The sequence below is a fragment of the Lathamus discolor genome, chromosome 6 (assembly GCF_037157495.1).
Source record: "Lathamus discolor isolate bLatDis1 chromosome 6, bLatDis1.hap1, whole genome shotgun sequence".
Lineage (NCBI taxonomy): Eukaryota > Metazoa > Chordata > Aves > Psittaciformes > Psittacidae > Lathamus > Lathamus discolor.
Window position 1 is genome coordinate 51,431,021 of NC_088889.1, and position 22,987 is coordinate 51,454,007.

The 22,987-nt window shown below is 41.8% G+C and overlaps 1 protein-coding gene across 8 annotated transcripts in view; it reads left to right on the forward strand.

Annotated features, from left to right (window-relative positions):
* The window catches only part of TSPAN4 (tetraspanin 4), a 470,914-nt gene that overhangs the window by 162,246 nt on the left and 285,681 nt on the right, over positions 1 to 22,987 (forward strand). For 7 of the 8 annotated variants that reach the window (XM_065682689.1, XM_065682693.1, XM_065682686.1 and 4 more), the window contains one exon: positions 4,110 to 4,191. The gene's annotated coding sequence lies outside the window, so the exon portion shown is untranslated. Of the gene's footprint in view, positions 1 to 4,109; positions 4,192 to 9,265; positions 9,342 to 22,987 lie in introns of all 8 variants that reach the window. The other variant, XM_065682684.1, reaches the window with a different exon arrangement.

The following is a 22,987-nucleotide window of genomic DNA, read 5'->3' on the forward strand; positions in this document are numbered from 1 at the left end:
GCTGATGACGCCAAGCTGTGTGGTCCGGTTGATATGGTGGAAGGAAGGAATGCCATCCAGAGGGACCTTGACATGCTTGTGAGGTGGGCAGATGCCAACCTTATGAAGTTCAACCATGCCAAGTGCAAGGTCCTACACCTGGGTAGGAGCAATCCCAGGCACGGCTACAGCTTGGGCAGAGAAGAGATTCAGAGCAGCTCTGTGGAGAAGGCCTTGGTGGTGCTGGTCGATGAGAAAATGAACATGAGCCAGCTTCAGTGTGCGCTTGCAGCCCAGAAAGCTGGGCTGCATCAAAAGGAGTGTGACCAGCAGGTCAAAGGAGGTGATCCTGCCCCTCTACTCTGCTCTTGTGAGACCTCACCTGGAGTATTGTGTGCAGTTCTGGTGTCCTCAACATAAAAAGGACATGGAACTGTTGGAACAAGTCCAGAGAAGGGCCATGAGGATGATCAGGGGACTGGAGCACTTCCCGTGTGAAGATAGGCTGAGGAAGTTGGGGCCGTTCAGCCTGGAGAAGAGAAGGCTGCGTGGAGACCTCATAGCAGCCTTCCAGTATCTGAAGCAGGGCTATATAGATGCTGGGGATGGACTATTCATTAAGGACTGTAGTGACAGGACAAGGGGTAACGGGTTAAAACTTTAACAGGGGAGGTTTAGATTGGATATAAGGAGGAAGTTCTTTTCTGTTAGGGTGGTGAGGCACTGGAATGGGTTGCCCAGGGAGGTTGTGAGTGCTCCATCCCTGGCGGTGTTCAAGGCCAGGTTGGATGAAGCCTTGTGTGGGATGGTTTAGTGTGAGGTGTCCCTGCCCATGGGCAGGGGGGTTGGAACTAGATGATCTTGAGGTCCTTTCCAACCCTAACTATTCTATGATTCTATGATTCTATGATATTCTTCCCATTGTGAATAACCTGTTCTTGTTCTGTGGATGCACTTTGCATTGAAGACACTGGAGGGGAAAGCAGATTTTGTATCTTGCATGACACTTTGAGTTCATGCCTGGTGCTGTAATATTGTTCTAAGCAGCAGAAGTTTTCAGAAGTGGGTAAAGACCCATCAGTGCAATCAGTGTTTCACAGTCTCCATTCTCTTATAGGATTACATCTTACTTGAGAAGTCTGCTAATGCTGTACTTGAATTGTTTCATTTATGAAATAGATTTTATTTTTTTTCCTTCTCCATACTTCTCCTGAACTGAGTGTGCTTAAATGGGAAGGAATGGCCCTATTTCTTCTGCATATCTAACCTAATTAATCTGTTTAATTTATTCAGTAATTGGAACATACAGATTTGTTTTTTTTTCCACTCACGAAGTAGAAGATGGGAATGCTAAACATCCGTGGTTGTTCTTGTAGAGTCTGTCTGGTTGAATAAAGCACATCCCCCGGTGCCATCCTCTTCACTTGAAGCAGGTGTTTGATATTCACCATTTTGGATGACTTCGAACTGACGGCAAGGAAAGCCTACTGGGAAAATAAGTGTCAAAAGCTGTGTAGGCCTGTTGGAAGAGTTAAATCACTCTCTGATCTCAGTGATTTCAATGAGGCTATAAGGTCTTTAAGCATCTTGTCTTTGAAGATTAGTCTGAACTCTTAATTGTCCATTCCTGATGGTTTCTATTGCTCCAGGTTCACTAATTCTGCCTTAGTAACTACAGCAGTCATTGCAGTGGCATAAAACCTCTTGTTACTCTGCTTGTAACATTCTCCGCTTTAAAAGCTTTCCCTTCAAAGCCTTTCAGCCAGTTCGGAGTTGGGGTGATGGGGGTGAGTCCACTGGACAAAGCTAAGCAGAGCTGTAGCACTTGGTTCTCTGGGCTCTTGGAGGAAAAGAAGCGTCACAAGCCAGCTTTTCACTATAACCTGCTGGTAGCAAGCTGGCAGAGTGTCGATTTCCAGCTGGTTTGCTTTAGAATGGGATCTAACATATGCACCTGCCAAGTGCCCTGTGGGCTTTGAAAAGACTTCTTGTGCAGTTTAGAAGCACCGTGCATTTGTGTCTGAGTCTGACCGTGACACCTTGGAGGTCTTGTCCAGGAGCCCCGCTCCTGAAGGACTGGCCCCAAGAAGCAGCCCCGAGCCTGCCCCCGGGCCTTGCCCAGAGGCGCAGTGACCGACAGCGGGTGGTAAAGCACCACCTGGGGAGAGCGAGGCCGAGTGCAGGAAGCAGGTCTGGCCGTGAGGCGGCCTCAGGCGCATGTGGGGAGGGCAACTCAGGGGGTCTGCTCTATCTTGGTTATCATCCTCACAGGAGGAGCTGGGCGGTGGTACCTACCCAGCTCAAAGTTACCTCCTCTGTTCGCGCCAGGAAGGATGTAGCAACCCAGATGGAGCTGCCATGAAAATGTGCAGCCACCAAGATCTTGGGCAGCAAGGAGTGCCAGGGCTTCCCGGTGGTATCCGATGGTGTTAGGGACAGCAGCTGTGTCAGATGCAACCAGGTGGACAGTCTGCTCAACTTGGTGGCAGAGATGAAAGAGGAAGAAGAAATATTAAGAAGTGTCAGGGAGTTAGAGAAGGAGATAGGCTGGTGGGGTGAGGCTCTGGTCTCCCTGTGACAGCCAGCAGAAAGAAAAGGTCCAGGGGCTCCTGAATCCTCCCCCTGCCAGACTGAAGGCAGTATCTCAAGGGACAGGAGCGAATGGATGCAAGTCCACTCTAGGGGTGGCAAGTGAAACCCCTTCTTGCCCACCTCACCCTCCCCAGGTGTCTCTGCAAAACACGTATGAGGCTCTGGATGTGGATGGCCAGTCAATGGATGAGAAGGTTGAAGGTCCATCCACACCAGAGGTGGTGACAAGGTAAGGAAGGCATATGCCCCATATTACAACCACCTCCATGAAGAAGAGAAGAAGGGTTATAGTTGTAGGCAACTCTCTCCTGAGGGGACCAGAGGGTCCAATATGCCAAGCCCCTCTCCCAGGGCAGTCTGCTGTCTCTTTGGGGCCTAGGTTAAGGACATTGCTGGGAGAATCCCTAGCCTGGTACTGTCCTTGGACTACGACCCATTACTGGTCTTCCATGAGGGTAGTGATGAAACTGCAACCAAAAGTCCAAGGGAACTCAAAAGACACTTGAGGGCCTTGGGATAGCTGCTAAGGGCATCTGAGGCACAGGTTATATTCTTTCTTTCCAGCTGTGTGCAGCAACATTAGAAGAAATAGATGGACTGCTGTGTGCAGTCATCTCATTATTTGTGCAGTATGGTCTCACTAATGACACCTTTTGATGTTCTATTGATTTTTTTAAAAATTATTTTTAATTTTTTAGTTTATTAAAACCCTTCAAATTTCTGTATGCATGAGATTTTGGAGAGATCTCGGTTTTCATTTACAAATATAAATAGAAAACTAGTCTTTGTGGTTATAAAGAAAAAGATCAAAAGCATAACATTCTGGAAAGCCAATATATTAGGTAATGAGATTCTAATGCTCAGTGTTTTATGAAAACACAATGTTAGGAAGCTGATTTTTTATTTTTCTTTAGATTAACTTGGCAGTATTAGTTTCTTTTATTTTCTGTTCTTCCAACAAACTTTTTCCCCCCCAAAATAATGGATTTGTACATTACATGTTCTGAATGTGTGGAATTTACATCTGCATCTTTTTTGAGTCTCAAGTCCATGAAGTACTCCTATCTGATCCAGTGTTTTATGTGGTTCAAATTATGCAAAGGAGCTGATAATGCTACCCTGTTCTAACTAAGTGCTTGAACATGGGCCTAAGTGGAAGCATGCTGTGTGGGTTGTTTGGAAGTGCCCGTGGGAGAAAGGAGCTTAAGTCCCATTGAGAGTGAAGAGCTTGATCCCACCAGCTTGAGAACATGATGTTTCCCCTATGCTCTGCTTCTGCTGCCATCAGCAGGTATTGTCATTCCTATGACTTTATGAGCCAACCTGTGGGCTTTGTGCACCATCCCTTTACAGTCACACTAATGAAAACTCTTATATCTCGCTGAGTTTTTCTTTATTATGTTTCAATCCAGTGATTTTAGTCCAGTTAATGGGAGGGTCTCTTTCGTACTTCCTGAAAGACACGGTTAGAGAAAGCTGTTTTCTCTGTATTATGCAAAGGACACATGACTTCTGACACACAGGTTCCTGTTTTGCAGGTCCACAGTTTACTGGTTGTGGAGAGGCCACCTTGTCAACTGGGATCACATCAAGTGCACTGAGCTCCTGTTCCTGCACCAGGTACATGAATTGCTGTGATCAATTTCTTGATCTAAAATAAAGTTCTGAATGAGTAATTGCATTTGAACTTAAAGCCTCAGTGAATGGCTTTTTAAAGGGTAAAAAATACAATCTGCAGAAGCTATTATAATTAATAAAATGGGTCAGGCTGCTAACAAAAGTGTTGCTTACTGATGGTGTGGACTATGTTACCTTGTTTCCCTCAGAGTGTTATGGCCTGGAAAGACATTGTGTTGAGCCCTTTGGGTGAGGAAACTTGAAGTGGTATTAAATTATTATCCCAGGATCCTCTTTTTTTCCTTAGGATTACTGGCAAACTAATCTGAGTAATTTCTGTACTGTTTATGTGAATATTGAGAGCAACTCTGTTCTTTCCAAGCCAGCTCAATTATTTCTATTTATGAAGAAGGCTGGTATATTATGAGTCTTCACTGTTTAAGAAAGAAAATAAATCCTGTCTAATGAAGTCATGTGTGAAATCTATCCATTTATTCTTTTCCCCTTGAACCTGCTTTTTTTGTTTTGTTTTGGTTTTGTGCACAGTCTATGTATTTTGAATAGGGGAAAAAAAACCCAGCCCAGTCCTCCTAATCATGTTATAAAAATGGTAGAGGTGTTGAAGAACATGCTGCTGGTAAGGGAAGGACAGATAAACAGAGTGAAAAAGAGGTGCTGCAGCATCTGGCACAGTTGCTGCAAGCATGTAGTTGAACACTCCGCAACAAATGACTAAGACACTGAGACGTATTTAGGATAATCTCACAGAGTGCAGCTCCTGAAAAAGGGAGAAAGGAAGAAGGTGAGACACCAGTCTCACCCCTCACCCTCTCACCCTTCACACCTCTCACCCCTTCTCTTCTGGTCCCCTGTAAAGCCTTTTTCTGAATCTTCTGCAAGAATAAAGCTGCAAGTATAAAACACTGTAATAACTTTGAAGCAGATGGATCTGAAGTGTTGAAGTGTTGAAATGGAGGGTTAGTCTTCCCCCTTTCTTTTATTTATCTTAAATATTTCCTAGTTTGGTCTCTTTTAAACAGTTGCAGTGGGCACAGTGGCCAGCCTCAACCTGAGTTGAAAGTCAGATTTTGTCAGAAATCTGGAAAGAAAAATAATTTCTGAAACAGAAGTCTGTGTCATAGCAAATAGCAAGCACTCATCATGGACAAGCTATTGGAGACACTCAGAAACACAATCACTACTGCATGGCGTGCCCTTAACTGGGAGTTGCAGGTTAATATTTGAATCTATGTCGGTCTGTGGACTTCTGTGGCTTTTGCAAACTGAGGATTCTACCAAGGGCTGTGATATGAAGCAGGATTGAAGTCTGATATTGATGGGAACTAATTTTTGACTGCTTTTCTCATACCCTTTAAAAGCTGGTGAATCAGGAATTTTTATGTTGCTTCATTTTCAGTGACACTTCTCCTCCAGTTCCTAGCTCTCTGCTTTGCAGGAAAAGGTATTTTCTTTGCTTTTTGTATGTATCTGTGACTTCCACATTAGTTACAAGTGGAAGATCTGTGCTAAATAGTTAACATTACCTTGGGTCAGTTGAATTGAATCAGTCAAAGTTTGGTCATTTTTGCTAGAAAATTACTCTTTTTGTCACTTTTCTCACCTTTGTGTTGTCTGTGAAGACTAAAATATCTGTTGTTCTTTCAGGCCCCTCAGAAGGGCAATTCCATCTATGTTGGTTTTAGAGTTAGATGGAGCAGGTTAATTTGGTAAAGAGGCCATAACTTACCACCTAATAGTCTGTAATTGGGCAAGGGGTTTGTTTTTTTTTTGAATTGCTGTGTCAAAACTTGAGCAACTTTGCTTTTAATTCTCAAACTGAATTATAGGTTTAGGACAAGGAGTTGCAGCAAACACATGCTTTCAGCAGCTGGACTGATCCAATTTTCTGCATTGCTAGTGACAGTCTTGTTGGTTTTGTGTGATTTTATATTTAATTCAAGCAGAGCTTCCAATAGGCAAAGATCAGAGAAGAGTAGAAGGCTTCTTTGTTTGCTTTGTAACTGTAAATAATCACACAGCATTGCTGTATAATTTAGAGGCTACAGCTCTTAGGGGCATGTTTACTCCCTCACCCTTACAGCCTTGTGCACAGCACTGCTGTATAAACTCTGCAGGGGGAAAAAAAAACCAAACCAAACAAAATCCATTTCTCTGCAGTAAATTTTTATATTGAATCTTTAAGATTGTCTTTACAGACTAAGGACAACCCATTTTTTTCCTGTGGTATAAGGATTTCTGGTGAAACACGGAGAGTGAGTGCTGGGGCATCTGTTTGGGCTGATAGTGAATATGTTCGATTATAGATGGACTGCTTGTACTTTTAATTATGAAAAAGAAGTGTGAGTTTCCTAAGTAGTAGTTCACCATTGAAACCAGGCGGTATGAATTGTCAGCTCAAGTGCAGTGTCACTGGAAGGTGAGATTTAGCCAAAACGGTCACTTCTACTATAGAGATGAGGAGATGGAGTGGTAGAAAAATGGCACACTATCATGTTTCTTTCACTTGCAAAAAGAGGGGGGGGAAATAACTGCCTGTGTCTGTGCAGTATTTACACACAGACAAGGAGTCTAGACCAGAAGCTGTCAGGTTGTAGACTTTGGGGGATTTAAAATGACCTTCGTGCCATGAAAAAACTCTTTGCCTATGTGCCTGATGGTAGGAGTGGAGTCATTGTGGAAGCAAATAATGCTTTGCTTTCCCCACAAGTTTTTGTTTTTCTTTAGTTCTTCCCGCTTCTTGCCTCACTACTGACAGGGAGCCTATTTTGCCATGCTAAACACCTTGGGGCTGACAGGATAGAGAAAACCTACAGGCTCCTTTGACAGCTGTAATCAATAAGAAATGAAAAATCTCACTTTGAGAAGCCCTTTTCCAACTGTAAATGACAGCAAGAGTCATGAAGGTGAAACCCTGATTTTAGACCAGACTGTGAAAGCAGAGGACCAGGAATCTGAGCCTAAGGAAAAGGTTTGCAAGCCAAGAGTTTCTCTCTGCTACTCGGTGTGCACCCAAGTCAAGGAAAGAACCACACTGTTCCAGTCAGTCCTCACAAATACCTTCCTCAGGCAGCTCATAAGCTGCAGCTTTGCTTAGCACATCGCTGTGCATTCAGGGCAGACACAGAGCTTGCTGCTGTGGGAGCTTTCATTATCAGATTGCAATCTTCTCTGAAGGTCCCACTCACCTTCTGAGAAATACTGAATTTCTCAAGCTCTCATGAGAGTCACTGGGAGATGAGGAAACTTCATTAATAGCATCTAGTCAGGAGGAGGGATCAGATGAGCTTTTTAACCTAACAGGTCTAGTTCATTTTTTTTAAAAAAAAGTAGATGATTTCTGTGGAAGAAGAAAAGTTGTTTATTTCCAAATAGATTTAATTGCCAGCAAGCCACATTGAAAGTGGGAATAACAACTTTTAATTATGATTAGGGGGAGACAGAAATTCCCAGAGCACCTGGTTAATCACAGATAGAAGCTGAGGAGTGCAGTGTTTTTCATGCCATGTTACCGTGGCAATGGCAAGTTATTCAGAAAGCATAATAGGAAAAGTTAAGTCTAACTGATATGTTCTTGTTTTGTGATGTTGAGTAACTATTAGTATGGGCTCTTACTGTCATCTTTGTTTTGCAGTAAGCGATGGAAGCAAATAAGTATGCCTGTGTCCCATATTGCTGTTTTACAACTTAGCTGCTCATTTGGTTGATATGGAGTTTTTATTCCCTTTATGTTATGGGTGCACCTGGGGAATTCAGTAGTAATAAAAATACAGAACTCTTTACCACAAGCTTTGTGCTGATAGTTCTCAGTGTTCTGTGAAGTATGATTAATCACACATTGCAGATACATAACCGAGAATCAAGTTTGCCCATGGTCACTTGGCTGGTAAGAGGACTGGGGTGAGGATCCCTGCCCTGGAGTCTCAACACAGAGCTCCCTCTCTCTGTGCAGAATTCCTCTTTGGTTTATTGGTAGAATCTCCTAAGGATGTGGGAAAGGTTTTATGTTCCCCAGATATTAATCAGTATCTTTTTGTCAGCACTAGATTCATTTTAAGGAAGAGATACAAAAATATCACTTCCTTTTGTATTAGCTATCGTATGTCCTCTGGAAGCATCTTTGCCAAATGCATTAAGAAATACAATTAATGGCTACCCAAGAGATTTATTCTATTATCTTGACTAGCTTATTTCTAAAGTAGTTTGACATTTTATTTGTCTGACTTACCTGTTGTTGTAGGGAGATTTTGTTTTATTACCCTTGAGAAGGCTGAAATGTTAAACAGGAAATATGGGAGTTCCTTTCATTTCATATTCATAGTAAAAAAGTACTTTCAGACTGGAGTGTCAGGTCTGCAGTATAAGATAAATCTGGGCTTGTGGTTGGGACAAAATGGTGCTCAGGAGACTTAGAGTTTATTACAAACAGTATCCCAGACCTCTGTGGTAAGCTGCTTATACCTCAGTCCTACAAAGTAGTTTTAAGCCCTGCACACCGTACCTCTCAAATATGAAATTCAGTTTGAGCTTTGTTTTCCTCTGGCACTGTCAACATCCCAATGTCTGCAGTCAGTGTAAATGGGCACTGTAGGGAAGGAGTGCACTGGAATGAAGTCATGTTGCTGCTCGTAGAGCAGACTTAACTGTAAACAGCAGGACAGATGTAACTTGAAGTAGCCGCTGGTGTTGCTGCTGGATGTGTATTGTTGGTAATGTGAACTATAATGGTAACTGTAACACATTAACAAAGAATTCATTTATCTGGAGGAGTAAGAGCCGTTTTTATATGATCATCTGTTAAACTGAACTTGTTTCGTCAGCCAGTCCAGACATGCTTGACATCAGCTGAAATCTTTTAAATATATTAGTTTTGGGGTAGTTTTGTAATCATATTCTGGCGTCCAGTCCTCTCAGCTGTGCTTCATGATTTCCTGATTTCACCTTGATGCATGCACGCGCGCACACACACACTCCATTTGGGAACAGAAGTTAAATATTTGGTTTCATTATGATCTTTGGGAGGCATTATAATGAGAAGGTGGTTTTTTTTTTTTTTGAGGGGCCAAGAGAAAGCTCAGAGAGTTGGATCAGAAGCAAAGAAAACCAATTGAGACCGGATTTTCAACTTTCTATATGTGAGCACTATGTTTTACTTTGCATTGCCATTCTGAGTCAAAGATGATGAAAAGCATCTGATTAATAGAAGCCTGGATGAATAGAGATGCTGTTATAGTGGTTTTGGAGTCCTGTAGATCTTGGGCTTGGCAGCCAAACAACTAGTCCCTTTTTATCTTCATATTAGAGAAAACTGTAAGGTAAATGAAACAAGCAAGTAGAGCAGGCATATATTATTAAGCATGTTTTGTGTGAGTAAATGAATATCTGCACTTCTAAAAGCGTAAAACTGAGCTCTGCAAAGATAAATTGCTTTATCTTAATATGCAGCATCCAAGAAAGCCTCTGCTTTTTGAGGAAAAAAATAAATAGGAAACTTTAGACGTTCTTGGAGCAAAGATAATTACACACTGGCTTATTTTAATTACATTGTCTTAAGTAGGTCACTCACCTGCTTAAAACTGACAATTTAGGAAAGCTTAGGAACCTGGCATAAGCACAAAACCAAGGGACCTTCGTTCCAATCTCATTTTACAGATCTGTCCCAGTATTGCTCCAGCATTTTAGCATGGACTGCCTACAGTCAGAGAGAGCATTACTGGGATTTGTTTTTCAATCCAGACCGGTGTTCCCACTTATTTTCTGGGTCAACGGATTTAATTACAAACATGTTCATTGCAGTCAACCTGTCTTGTAGCAGCAGTGATAAAAAGATAAAATCAGGCTTCTGAAAGCAATGGTGACAAGATTGGCTCAAAGCAGATACAGAGACTGAAAACAGGAACAACTTCATATGGTCAGAGATGGTACTGAATGTTTACTTTCTGATTTAGGGTGTCTTATGGCTCTAGGAGAATGAGGCAAAAATTACCAGCTAAGTTAGCTCCTAATTCCTTAAATGGGTGGTCCTGTCTTGCAGGTGCTTAGGATGCTACATGTCCCTTCAGTACTGAAAAAGTCAGAGCTTTAGTGTCATCTCAGGAGAAGCAGAGCTCCAAGCATATTTATAAACTGCTCTTCCCTTCTTCAGCTACCTAGTGGGTAGACCAGAGCTCCTCTGAAAATTTTGAGTAAAGGGCACTTTTGGAAATATTTGGCTTCAGAGGTACAGTGTGGAAAGTACTGAAAGGAGTGCTTGTGTCTGAACTGGCTTAGCCCCTACTTCACTAGTGCTTATGAAAGCTGGTCTTTAACCATCCTAGATCCCACCCCCACCCCCCTCCCCCAGGAAATATGGCTACGAAGATTATGCTAATGGGTGTAACACATCTGGAAAATACTAGCATCTCTGATGTGATGGGGTTTCAGGCATGACCTATGTTCCCAAAGGCAGTTAAGTGGGAATACAGTACACAAAACATCTATTTCAGAAAAAAATCTCTAGCTTCTGCTTTCTACACATCTGCTGTGCCTTCCATACTTAGTGAGCTTTTGGGAAGTCGCCAGGGTGAATTGTGCAACCTGACCAGTATTGTCACTGTTACATATTTTGTTTCCGTTTAACTCTGCAGTTAATGAATAGGTCATGAAAACTTTTTCCTTTAAACAAAGGGGCTGAGAGACTGCTTTAGACCGTCGTGTGTTTGCTAGCTGGAGCTCTGCTGGTGTAACCTGGGGAGGTTATGATGGTGGGGTGTTCAGGAAGAGATAGGGGAAGAAAAAGAGATCTCTTCTGTGAGCAGAGGAGTTTGCATAAAGAACACTCTGGTGGAAACAAGTCAAGTGGAAATAAGCCATGTGGGTTGGTTAGCAGTTTAACTATTTCTTCCTCTCTTCACTATGAAGCCCAGCCTGCACCCCTCTTTAGAAGAAAATGGCAGTTACTGGCAGCTTGAACTTCTCAACGGGGTTCAGGGTAATAGGGATAAAGTTAAAACCAAATGAGCAAAGCTGCGGAGAAGGTGAATTTGATTGGAGTCTTCTTTGTGTGATCAGGCAAATCCTGATATCTGTCTACTCCTGGACTTTTCCTAGGATAAACTATTTTAGGTTAATTATATAGATATAATTATCAAATGAGCAGATTTGTTCTAGAGTAAGAGTGTCTGTGTAGAAATTGAACTCTTGAAACCACTTGAAAGTATTTATTCTGCAGTAGTTACTTTGATTAATTTCTAAGCATACTGTGACCTATGCTGATTGCAGTTGACATTGCTTCTGTACCTCACTGCCTACTTAAAGTAGTTCAGCATGCCCCCAGTAATGGATCAGGTTCAAAATTATGCCCTTTCATTTTATTTAAACTAGACAGAAGCAAACAGTCTTCCCAACTCTTCATCTAAAAATGTGTACCACAGATTGAAACACTGCACTGTGTATCCATGTGCTGGCTCCACAAAACTCCTATCTTTTGCTTCCATCTCTTTCATAACAGTAGAGTTTAAATGTGGAAGCATCTCTTAAGTCAGTCATGGATATTTGGTTCCGAAGATGAGGAGGTCAGTGCATGAAGCATGATGTGGGGGGATGAGACATGTCTAATGGAAAAAACTAGAAAAAGGCAAAGAAAGAGTACTGAGGGAGAGGAAAATAGAAATAGAGTGGAAACGGAGTAGAAAATGCAGGGAGGGGCTGCAAGATCCTCATGCAGTTCAAGTGAGTAGTTGTTAAAACACAGGAATTGCTCAGTGACTTCGGATAGGCTGGGCTCCCTGCTCTGCAGAGCTGGAGCTCCACTGGCTTGCCTGTCACGTTGTCCTGGGTTGCTTCTGCAGAGAACTTGTCTTCATCACTCAGAGGCTGCCATCTGTCACAGTCACATCCACTGGTCTGTGAATTATTTGTGCTTGTCTAAAGGCACTAACTGCTGAATGTGTGAGCTCTGCTGTTGCTCCAGGATTGATGCTGTAGCTCAACTGGGGGCAAATGGCAGAGTCTCAGGCCTGCAAAAAGCCCAAAAGCAGATGTGTGTGTGGGCAGAGTAGGAATCTTTAAAAGTGAAAAAGTTAAATTCTGGTCACCTCTGTGGTATCATTCATTGAAGGACCTTACAGTTTTATTGTTGGTTGTCTGGATGAAGCTTCACAGAAATTTGGTGAGATAGCTCAGGCATTTCCAGTAGGAATGAGAAAAGATACCAAAGGCAAGTATCTACTGAATAACTAAGAGCTGGGGATAACCTTCAGCTTGCCTGAGCAGATGGCCCCTGCCCCATCCTCAGGGCAGTGTACACAGTTTTTTTGCCATCAGAAAAGTCTTTCCTCCATTCGTGGAGCTCATGAACAGCCTAGTGTTCTTCGAGGTGTTGTACCACCGCATGTTCTTGGCATTCTGGTTACTTTCAGTTCATTGCCTGCAGTTCTGGTATAGCAACATCTTCTACTTGGCCAGGAACTGTCCAGACTTGGCTGTGTGCAAATGCCTGTGGTCATTTCTCAGAGGATCTGTTTTGGCTCCAGGTGGAAAATGGGGGACTTATTCTCTCACTGAAGGTCTTGTCTTCAGGTCAGCCCCAGGAGCTTGATATTGCTCCTTTTTCTGCGGTCAGCAGAAATTAGTTAATTCTTATGCGCTTCTGATTGCTTCAAAATGTCTCCCTAGTCCAGGACTGTTTGGCTGGACAGGAGATGGTTAAAATTAACTGCCTGCAAACATGTGTGTTCACCTTCACCTTTTATTTATGCTAAGGGGGAAATATGATACATATATTTGACTATAGCACTGACCAAAATAACTTCAACACTTTGCACCCAGTGAGCAGCTGATGAATGTGGTGGTCTGGTTAGATGTCACTGTCTCCCTGCTGTCACTGTTTAGACCCAAATGACAGAAACACAAATTGCTGAAATCAAGAAGTAATTACAGTTCATGAACAACGCAGTCAGATTGAAAACTGGTGGAAGTCAGCAGAGCTTCATTAAAGTTTCATTTATATGTGTTTGCATTATTTTAGCTGCCTAACTTTACAGCTCTAATTTAGAGTGTAGCAATGCATGTAACTGAATCAGCTTAAATAAGGTGACAGTGGACTCTGCTGTGAGGAGAACAGAGTTGCACTGGTAGTGGGAGAGGTAGCCCTCTTAAATCAGATGCGCTGTCAGTAAAAATAATCATGTGGAGCTACAGCCTTAATAGATTGATGTAATTTTATACCAGCTCCTGACGTGACTGGTAAATTGTAGCTAAACTTAAATTTACCCACCACCCCCTGCTCTTCATGTTGAGTATCATAATCATGAAAGCTCCTCGCACCTAAAATGGTGTAAGAGTTATCAGTATGAGGGCACCAAAGGTAGGCCAAAGTCATATACTCCTTATCTTCCTTTCGCAAGCTAGTTATCTCCTGTCAGTGGAATTAGGAAATGAAGTTAGCATTCTGGAAGTCCTTTCCATGGTGCAAGTGCATATTGCCTTTCTATTAATTTAATTATTTAAGCCTAACTTGTAAGGCTAACCTTTAATAATTAAAGCCTAACTTTTCTGAAAGCGCACAGATGCTGTTTATGGAAGGTCTGTTTATGGGCTTGATCTCAACATGTCTTTCTGTTGTTATGTTGTTCATATTTAAATTGAGGTTAAAACAATGCAATTCCTTCATATCAACTGAATAATATTTGTAGCGTGTCTGAGCTTGGGTATTTTTGGTAAATTTTGCCAATTTTTTCATATTGCTTTATAGTTTAGTACAAACTTCCTGAAGGAGTGAAGAGAACTTCAGGTAACAGTATTTTAAAAAAAGGAAATAATCATAGTGTGCTGGTGAAAGATACTTGACCTGAGATGAAGGGTTGTCCTGGCTTAAGGTGTTTAGTCAGCCCTCAGTTAGGATTTCTGGACATTTGTGTGTCAAAGATTTTTAGGTCTTCTTTGCCATTTTGAATTTCTTTAAGTTTCGTTTGACTTCAGCATGTATGACATCTAATAAGGCCAGGCATGTTGCTATAAAATTGAAGCAGAGACAGGAAATAGGCATTTGTCATATGGATGAATTTCAACAAGCTTGAGTTCATATTGCTTTTTGAAAAGCAGCCTGATATGATAAATGACAGCAAATGAAATTCTGCTTAACAGTTGCTGACCTCTTACTTATTTTATTTTACTTTTTATTATCAGTAGTATTCCTGCAGATGCTTCAACACAAACCTAAATACAGAAAATAGACTGCAAGCATGTTATGAAGCTTTCTACATGTATAAAGAGTGTTCTCCAAAGGACTTTGAGTAACAAGGTCTTGCTAAGTACAGGCAGTTTTGCCATTGTATAGTACTGTCACAAATGTGAAAGGGTAGAAAAATGGAGATTCTTATGACAGATTTTAGCCATGTCCCTTAATGTATATCTGGAAAGTCCCTGGACTTTCACACATGTTGGTTGGTCAGTGATTCTTTGACCCCTCTCTTGACAAATACATAAATAATAATGTTTATCTCCTGACCGCAATAGATCATCGCTATAATTTTAGAAGTATTTATTGTGGTCAAAATGAAGCGGCCTGCCATCAAAGCTGAAGCAGGGGAATAGCTCTTCTTTGAAAAGAGAGAAAAGTACGGCCAGTTTATTTAGCGAAGAGTGTTTAATGTTGGCTGTCTTCATACCATGCCTTCATTCTATGACACAGAAAAGGTCATGATAGGGAAGACTTTCACTGCTAGAAAGTCTTTCCAGCCATAGGAGAGCTCTCTTGTACTGTCTGGGTTGCAGAGGGTACAGCATGTATAGGAAAGTACAGATTGTCTCATCTAGTGTGTATGAACAATGATATCAGCAAAAGTAACATGTAATCTAGGGAGAGCAGCCCATGGAGCTGTTACTCCCAGCTGCACCACCTCCTTTAAAATCTTTTGGGGGCACATTGTTAGATGCACATTGGCAGAAATAAATTAATTAGTACAAGGACAAAGAAAAAGCTTTGACTGTTCTCATCAAGGTCATTGTGAACAAGTCCAAGTTCACAAGTCACAATCAATGACAATAGCTACATTAGAAAAATCTCATTAATTAATTCCTGCCTCTGTGATTGGTGTCAGCATCAGAACTTCGGGGTTTTTGACCATGGGTCAGTCTACACGGCACCAGGCCTGCTGGTGGCAGATGTCCCAAACAGGGAAAAAGATTCTAGTCCAGGAGCTAGCAGAGCTCATAGATATGCCTTTAAACTAGATTTGAAGGGAGGAGGAGACAACACCAGGCTTGCTAGAAATAAGCCATGGGGTAGCTTGCTGCTTTTGGAGGCCAGACCCACAGGGCAAGTTAAATGCATCTATACCAGTGTCCACAGCATGGCCAACAAACAGGAGGAGCTTAAAGCCATTGTGCAGCAGGAAAATCATGACCATCACAGAAACATGGTGGAACGATTGGCATGATTGGAGTGCTGCAACGGATGGCTACAGGCTTTTCAGAAGGGATAGGTAAGGAAAAAGAGGTGGTGGGGTTGTGTTGTGTGTCAGGGAGTGTGTCAACTGCCTTGAACTCAATGTTGTGCGTGAGAGGGCTGAATGTTTGTGGGCGAAGAACGGGGAGAAAGCCAATCAAGCAGATATTTTGGTAGGAGTCTCTTACAGACCTTCTACCCAGGGTCAAGCTACAGATGAAGTGTTCTTCAAACAATTGTGAGAAGTTTCATGATTTCTTGCCCTTGTTCTATGGGGGGACTTCAACCTACAAGGTGTCTGCTGGAATTACAGCACAGCAGAGAAGAAACAATCCAGGAGGTTCTTGGAGGGTGTGATCCTAACCCAACTGGTAAGTGAGCCAACAAGACGAGATGACTGGCTAGATTCGTATACAGAGGACTGGTGGGTGATGTGATGGTTGGAGGCCATCTTGGGCAAAGTGATCACAAAATGATTGAATTTTCAATCTTTGGAGCAGTCAAGAAGAAAGTCAGCAAAACCTCCACCTTAGACTTCCGGAGGGCTGACTTTGGCCTGTTTAGGATGCTGGTTGGCAGAATTCCTTTGGAAACATTACTGAAGGACAGAGGAGTCCAGGAAGGCTGGACACTCTTCAAGAATGAAATCTTTAAGGTACAGGAGCAGGCAGTCCCTGTCTGCTGAAAATCAAACCAGCGGGGAAGAGACCAGCCTGACTGAACAGGGAAATATTGCTTTAACTCAGAGAAAAAAGAGAATTTATCACCTGTGGAGGAAGGGACTGTCACCCCATGAAAAGTACAAGGATGTTGTTAGGTTATGTAGAGAGAAAGTTAGAAAGGCAAAGGCACAGATGGAACTAAATCTGGCCACTGCCATAAAAGATTATTAAAAGTGCATTTATAAATATGTTAGCAATAAAAGGAGGGCCAAGGAGAACCTCCATCCTCTGCTGGGTACTATGGAAAACCTAGTGACTGAGGGTGAGGAAAAGGCTGAGGTCTCTTTTCCCAAGTGATAAGTGATAGGACAAGAGGCAATGGCTTTAAGCTGTACCAGGGGAGGTTTTTTTAGGAAAAATTTCTTCACAGAGAGGGTGATCAGGCATTGGAACAAGCTTCCTCCCAGGGAAGCGGTGGAATCACTGTCCCTGCAGGTGTTCAAAAGTCATGTAGATGAGGCTCTCAGTGACATGGTTTATTGATGGACTTAGCAGTCCTTGGATAGAGGTTGGACTTGAAAGGCCTTTTATAACCTACCTGATTCTATGATTCTAAGTGTTCTCTCTGTCTCCTTGTTTCTATGGCAAGTCTGTGATAAAGCTAATTGTGACAAAACCAAGTTTTTAACCAATTCAATATCACATCCAGGAAAAAAAGGCTTTATAGCTTTATTTGTAGTCAAGCAAGCATTGGTGCAAAAGCTTGTACAGGATGGCATACTTTCTTCTTAATATATTTGTATTTATGCATGTGTGTGGATATGTATCTTTATTCTATAGAAAATCAAACTGTGTTCATCTCTCGGAAACTTTGACTACAGTGGTCCCTCATGCCCCTTATGGTTTCCAGATGTATTATTTCTTTTATTTTCCTCTACTCTTTTGTGCCTCTAACGAAGAGGAGCAGAAGTCAACTTTGGCAGCAACCACCTTCCTTTTGAGAACCTCTGCTCTTTTCTGCATGTGAGATGGTGTTATGGGATAGTTTCTAAACCACATTAACTGAGTTTAAAGAAAGTTGCCAAGCTTTGCAGAAACTGTCAATTTGCATTTCTTTTCTTCTTTTTGACACAATCTGGTGTCAAGAAGAGTTCAGCTTCCAATATGACAGCATGATGGGAAGGTGTTTTTCCTTCTTTCCAATTTAGAAGAATTGCTTTCCAAGTGGGAAGAGCTTCAGCATCTTCTAGTGCTGTGAAGAATGCAGCAAGTACAAAGATGCTTTGCAGTATCTATCTCCAGGAGACCTGGTGAATCCTGAATTTGAACATGGCTAAGCAAGTTGAGACCTTCCATAGGAAATGTCTCTCAATGTGGGACTACAAAGACCATGTAATCTACTGTTATATCTAATTTGCAAACAAGAGAACTGTATTTGGTAATGGCTAACGTCTTGTTGCATTATGTTTCCTTGCAAATACTGGTCTCCTATCCAATATTGGCTTCCTCTTGGGAAAGCCCGCAGTATGAGGGGAAATGCAGTTCTACACAGTGCATTGTGGCTGGTGAGTTCTTTCCCTTGGGCATGGATGCATAACTGTGCTCTCTATGTATAGTATTAGTTCCTATCTCTTCCTTCGAGTGGGGTTTAGATCCCTCCCAGGGTGCACCTCCTGTTCATCTCTGTCCACCTACAGTTGTTACTGTGATGAGGCATTTGGGCATAGTTAGGCCCACTGAAGGAGTAAGTAAAGCTTCCTACAGGTTTTGTCTGTCCCTCATGTATGCTCAGCAAGATAACTGCTCACTTGACTTACTGTTAGTCAGTCTATAGACAATTTTGAAATCTCTATGGCTTTAGATATAGGTTTCAGTGAAGCTGTATGTGCAGTTTCTTAACCTTGAACTGTTGTTTAAACTTGCACTTCCCTAACAAAGCACAAAAACAGGCACTTAACTTTATGAACATGGTTGTAGGCCTGAGTGTCTGTCAAATCAGAGTGAACGCAGGGTCAGTTTTGGGAAGAATTGAAGGACAGATTTTTACTTACTTTTTTCCCCTCAAAAAAATCAGTATCTTGAAAATATAAGATGAGACTTAAGGAAAGGTTATAGTTTTCTAAGAGTTTATATTTCTGAGAGACTCATGATGGGGGTAAGGAGGGGAAAGTGTGGGGGTGGTTGCTTTTAATTTTGCTTTTCAACTTACATCTTCCACTACAGGCTTCAGACTATAATGACAGAATCCATCAGGTGTAATGAAGTACCAGCAGGTCCCAGTTATTGCATTTGCCTCATGTCCCCTTGTGCTCAGTGTTCTGAACCCTTAGCTTGGCAACAGAAATGCACTGTTATCTCACTGACTGGTCTTTACTGCGCTTCATCTAGTTTTCTGATTTCATTTCAGATTTTCTAACACCTGGTCTGCAAGTGGCAAAGGCAGCCACAGGTGTTTATAGGCATGTAGCTGTATATATATGTATGTTTAAATGCATGTATGTATACATACTAAATGCTTACCAATTTTATTGCATTGTGAGTTACCATCATCTGTAGGAGTGAGCTACCAGTGTTTTCCTCCATTGCATGGATTTTCAAGGTGCCCTAAATGTATGAATGAAAATGCATTGACTCAGAAGGTGCACAGTCTAGAGATTGTTCAGAAGTGAACGGGTTGACTTGACAAGTTCAATTTTGAAAGCAATCTTTTTCAGGGCACTGAAAGATAACAAGTGAGAAATCCTGCCCAGGAAACAAGAGAGACTCAATTTACCAACTGTCAGACACGTGGCATTAACTTTGAGCAAAATGAACAGCAGATTCTCTGAGGCTTGAGGCTTCAGCGGAGCCCAAAAGTCAGGTGGACATATTTGAATGATACAGAGGAGCAGCCTTTGTGTGGCAAGGTTGTTTTTATCTCCTAAAGTAAAATAATGGCATCCATAAAGGTGACTTTGCTGCAGAGAGGGCTTACAACCTAGATGTTGAAACAAGTATGCGGAAAGTAATGAATTTGAACTGATAACATTCCTCTTTTCCCTGTGAAAACCTCCTACATTTCATAGCATGTTTCAGTGCAAATGCTGATCCTGTTTGAGTGTTTCCAATTTAGTTTGAGGAAATAAAAAGTGTTGAGATACAATATTCTCTCTTGTAGCCTTCCTGTAGTGCTTTGAGTATTAGAATTAAGACCCCACAAGTTTCGAAAGGTTCATTAAATTGTTGAGCCAGAACAAGTAGAAACAGTGGTCAAAGCTTGTGAGCACGATATCAGTTTTGCATTTTTTCTTGCTTGTTTTTGGGGGGTGAGGGTTTTATTTTCTTGTTTGTTTGTAATTTTTTTTGGTTTTGCCTTTTTCTTTCTTTTTTTTTTTTTTTTAAAGCCTCAGCAGTCTGGCTGCTGTGTTGGATATGCATTAAAAGCAGTTCGGGTAAGCTGACACATTTATACCTCCCAGCTTGGAAGCTGGGTCTGTACTGTTACCATCAGTTAGGGGATTTTGAAGAAACTGTCAGGCAGGTACTTTGCTGAGGTACAGGAGATGATGGCTGTAGGGGATAGCACACTGCAGGTAACAACAGATGCCGAATAGTCCTTATCTCTTCCTGCCCTCTGTGTCTGGTGGACATATTGCTCTTGCTTTCACACCATGGTGCTGCTCCCAGTGTGTGCCAGGCCTTGGCGCGAGCTGTGTGTTAAGCAAAAACCTGAGTAGGAGCTGAGTAAACAGCCACAATCTGCCTCAAAAAATCATGCAAACATGCTAATTCTGCCAATTGCATTCTTTGAAGTATTGACTTATATGATGAAATGAGAGGTCTACCAATAAAAAGCCAGATTGACCACTACATAGCTGCACTGAGGACAATGACTTTGCACCATCGTGTGCTTCCTCGGGGTCTTGTCCCCAGCGATATCCCCATCTATAAATAAGGAACAATTACTTGCAATGCAGGTGTTTCCATTTCGAATTGCAATAATGCTTTAAAAATGACATTTTACAAGATTAGATTTTAATTAATGGTTCAAACCAAAGTAGACAAATACAAAGGGAGAGAAATGGGGAGAAAAAAAGTGATGTTCAGTGGAAGTTAAGAGTATGTTTTGATTTTGATACATTCCTCTGTTTTCAGCAGGAAAAACCTCCTACTCACTATGGGGGAAGGTGTTTTTCAAGCCCTGTCTTGCAAGATGGAAATTTAAATGCAGCATCATTGTGGGTGCAGGTGACACTGACACTGAAAAAGTAAAACAGGACTTAAAATATAGATATAAGAGACTCTTCTTGAAGTAGAGTTATGTAAAAAGTAAGACTCCAATCCTCTACGCTGCCACTTTGATCTTTCTGACAGAAGGAAGCAATTTTAGCAAATTAACATAAGGATCAGATTGCAATCTATGGGGCTTAATTTACTTTGTTGCTTAGCATGTTGTGCATCTTGTTGAGCTTAGCATCTTGTTTCAGTTTCAGTGTGGATATAGGAGGTACAAACTGGGCTTGTTGTTAATAGGTTAGCAGTACAGGATGAGTGAAAGAGGGAAAGAGCTATTAGTTAGTGATACATGGGAGTATCACTACTACAAAGATTGTGTGATGTGATTTAAAAAGTGGTTATGTGTTCCTCTGCTATTTTCCTGTGAGGACTGGTAAATGTTTACAAGGTATGGAATAGTTACTGCAAATCAGCAATATATTAAAGAGATTAAAATATTTGGTGCTTCTACCCATTTCTCTGAGTTTGAATTTGGGTAGAAAGTTTCTGATAAAAGGCTGTATTTGGCTCATGGTGTTAGGGATTCTCACTGGTGGCTTTTACTGTGCCATGTTGAAGAACCTTTCCTGTTGTGTAGGGATTAAAATCTGGGATGCAGCTGCAGGGTATGACCTGTGTTGGTAGGTAGAGTGGAAGTGAGGGAGGTGGCTGAGTAAGTAGATGTTTCTCCTGCTAACACAGTTTAACCAGCTAGTCAAAAGAGGTGATTATCCCACTGTATTCAACGTTGATGCAGCCTCACCTTGACTGCAGTTCTGGGTCCCACTATTTAAGAAGGATGTGAAGGCCCTTGAGTGTTCTCAGAGGGCAACAAAGCTGGTGGAAGGCCTGGAAGGAATGTCTTGTGAGGAGCAGCGAAAGACTTTGGGTTCATCTAGTTTAGAGAAAATGAGGCTGAGGGGCAACCTCATAGCTCTCTGCATCTTCCTTGGAGAGGAGACAGTGGAGAGGGAGGTTTCCATGGTAGGATGCATGGGAATGGTTCAAAGCTGCATCAGGAGGAGTTTACGCTTGACATTAGGAAGCATTTCTTTCCGGAGAGGGTAGTCAAACACTGGAACAGGCTTCCTAGAGAGGTGGTCAGTGCCCTTGGCCTGTTAGTGTTTAAGAGGCATTTGGACACTGCCCTTAACAATATGCTTTAACTTTTAGTCAGCCCTGAACTGGCCAGGCAGTTAGACTAGATGATCACTGTAGATCACTTCCAACTGAAATAGTCTGTTGTATTCTATACCACTTGGACGTTACCTCTCTCCTCTTACGAGCAGTATCAAGATCAGATCAGATGAATTATCTGAAAGGTATTCATTTCTCAGTACTAGCAAGAGGAAGGGGAATGGGCTGGGTAAAGCTTAGGCTGGACACAGGAAGTTAGATGACAGGAGACACCCTGTCTGTTTTTTGAAACACTTAAGATGGTCAAAAATGGGAAAACAAAAGCAATGAGGCAATGTGCATAGTCACCAAATGAGCAAAAGTTTGAGAGAATAGAGCCTAGTACTTTACTCCTTGAAACATGCTGTTTTCCTGGAGTTAACCAAATTGCTTACAGCAGCTGGGCAATCTTCTTCAAACCATAAGTACACATGAAGGCTATGCCAGGGGAAACTGAAACGAGTTGTCCAGACCTGTGTCCTGACTGAGCATAATACTGTCATGAGAGCTCAAGGTTTCTTGAAAGAAGGTATCTTTTCAGCCATTTTAATCCTGTATGTTCAGCAAATATTTCTGAGAAAACTGTCCTCTCCCCTTTCCTCCTCCATCAATGTTTATTTCAATATCCGTTTTCTAGAGGGAGATGCTGTATGCCTTGGCATTGTCTAAAAATCCAGTGACTTTAGTGCAATGGCAAAAGTAAAGGAAGATCTGTGGCAGAATTGGGCAGAAATATGAGAACACCTCCATGCCTTGTAAACCTGAGCTTGCTGATACATGGAGGATTCTAACAGAGATGGTGTCAGCTGGGAACTGAAGAGTCATTACACCTTAATCACTGTTTGCCTGCTTCCAGGGAAAGAAACAGTTCCTCAACTGGTCATCCGTTTTGTTTAACAATTTGTTTTAAAGAAAAGAAAACCAAAACAAAGAAACCAGAAACAAAGAGAAAACAAGGGTTTTCAGGATTATTCAGATGTTTATTGGTTTGGGTATTTGCTTGTTTGGGTGTTTGTTGGTTTGGATATTCTAGAAGTACAAAGTAATCCCAGCACAGAAAAAGAGGCGAATAAGCACAGATCTGTTATTGAGGGAGAAGATGCATGTGGCTCACGATCAGCTTTTTGCTTATGGACCAAAGAATCTTCCCTTTTTTTTGTTAAATGAATGTGGTTAGTATGTGACAGCTATGGCATTGTTTTGTGAAATATAGCTCTTCAGCTTCTTTTTGAAGGGAGGAAAAAAAGCATCCTGCTTGATT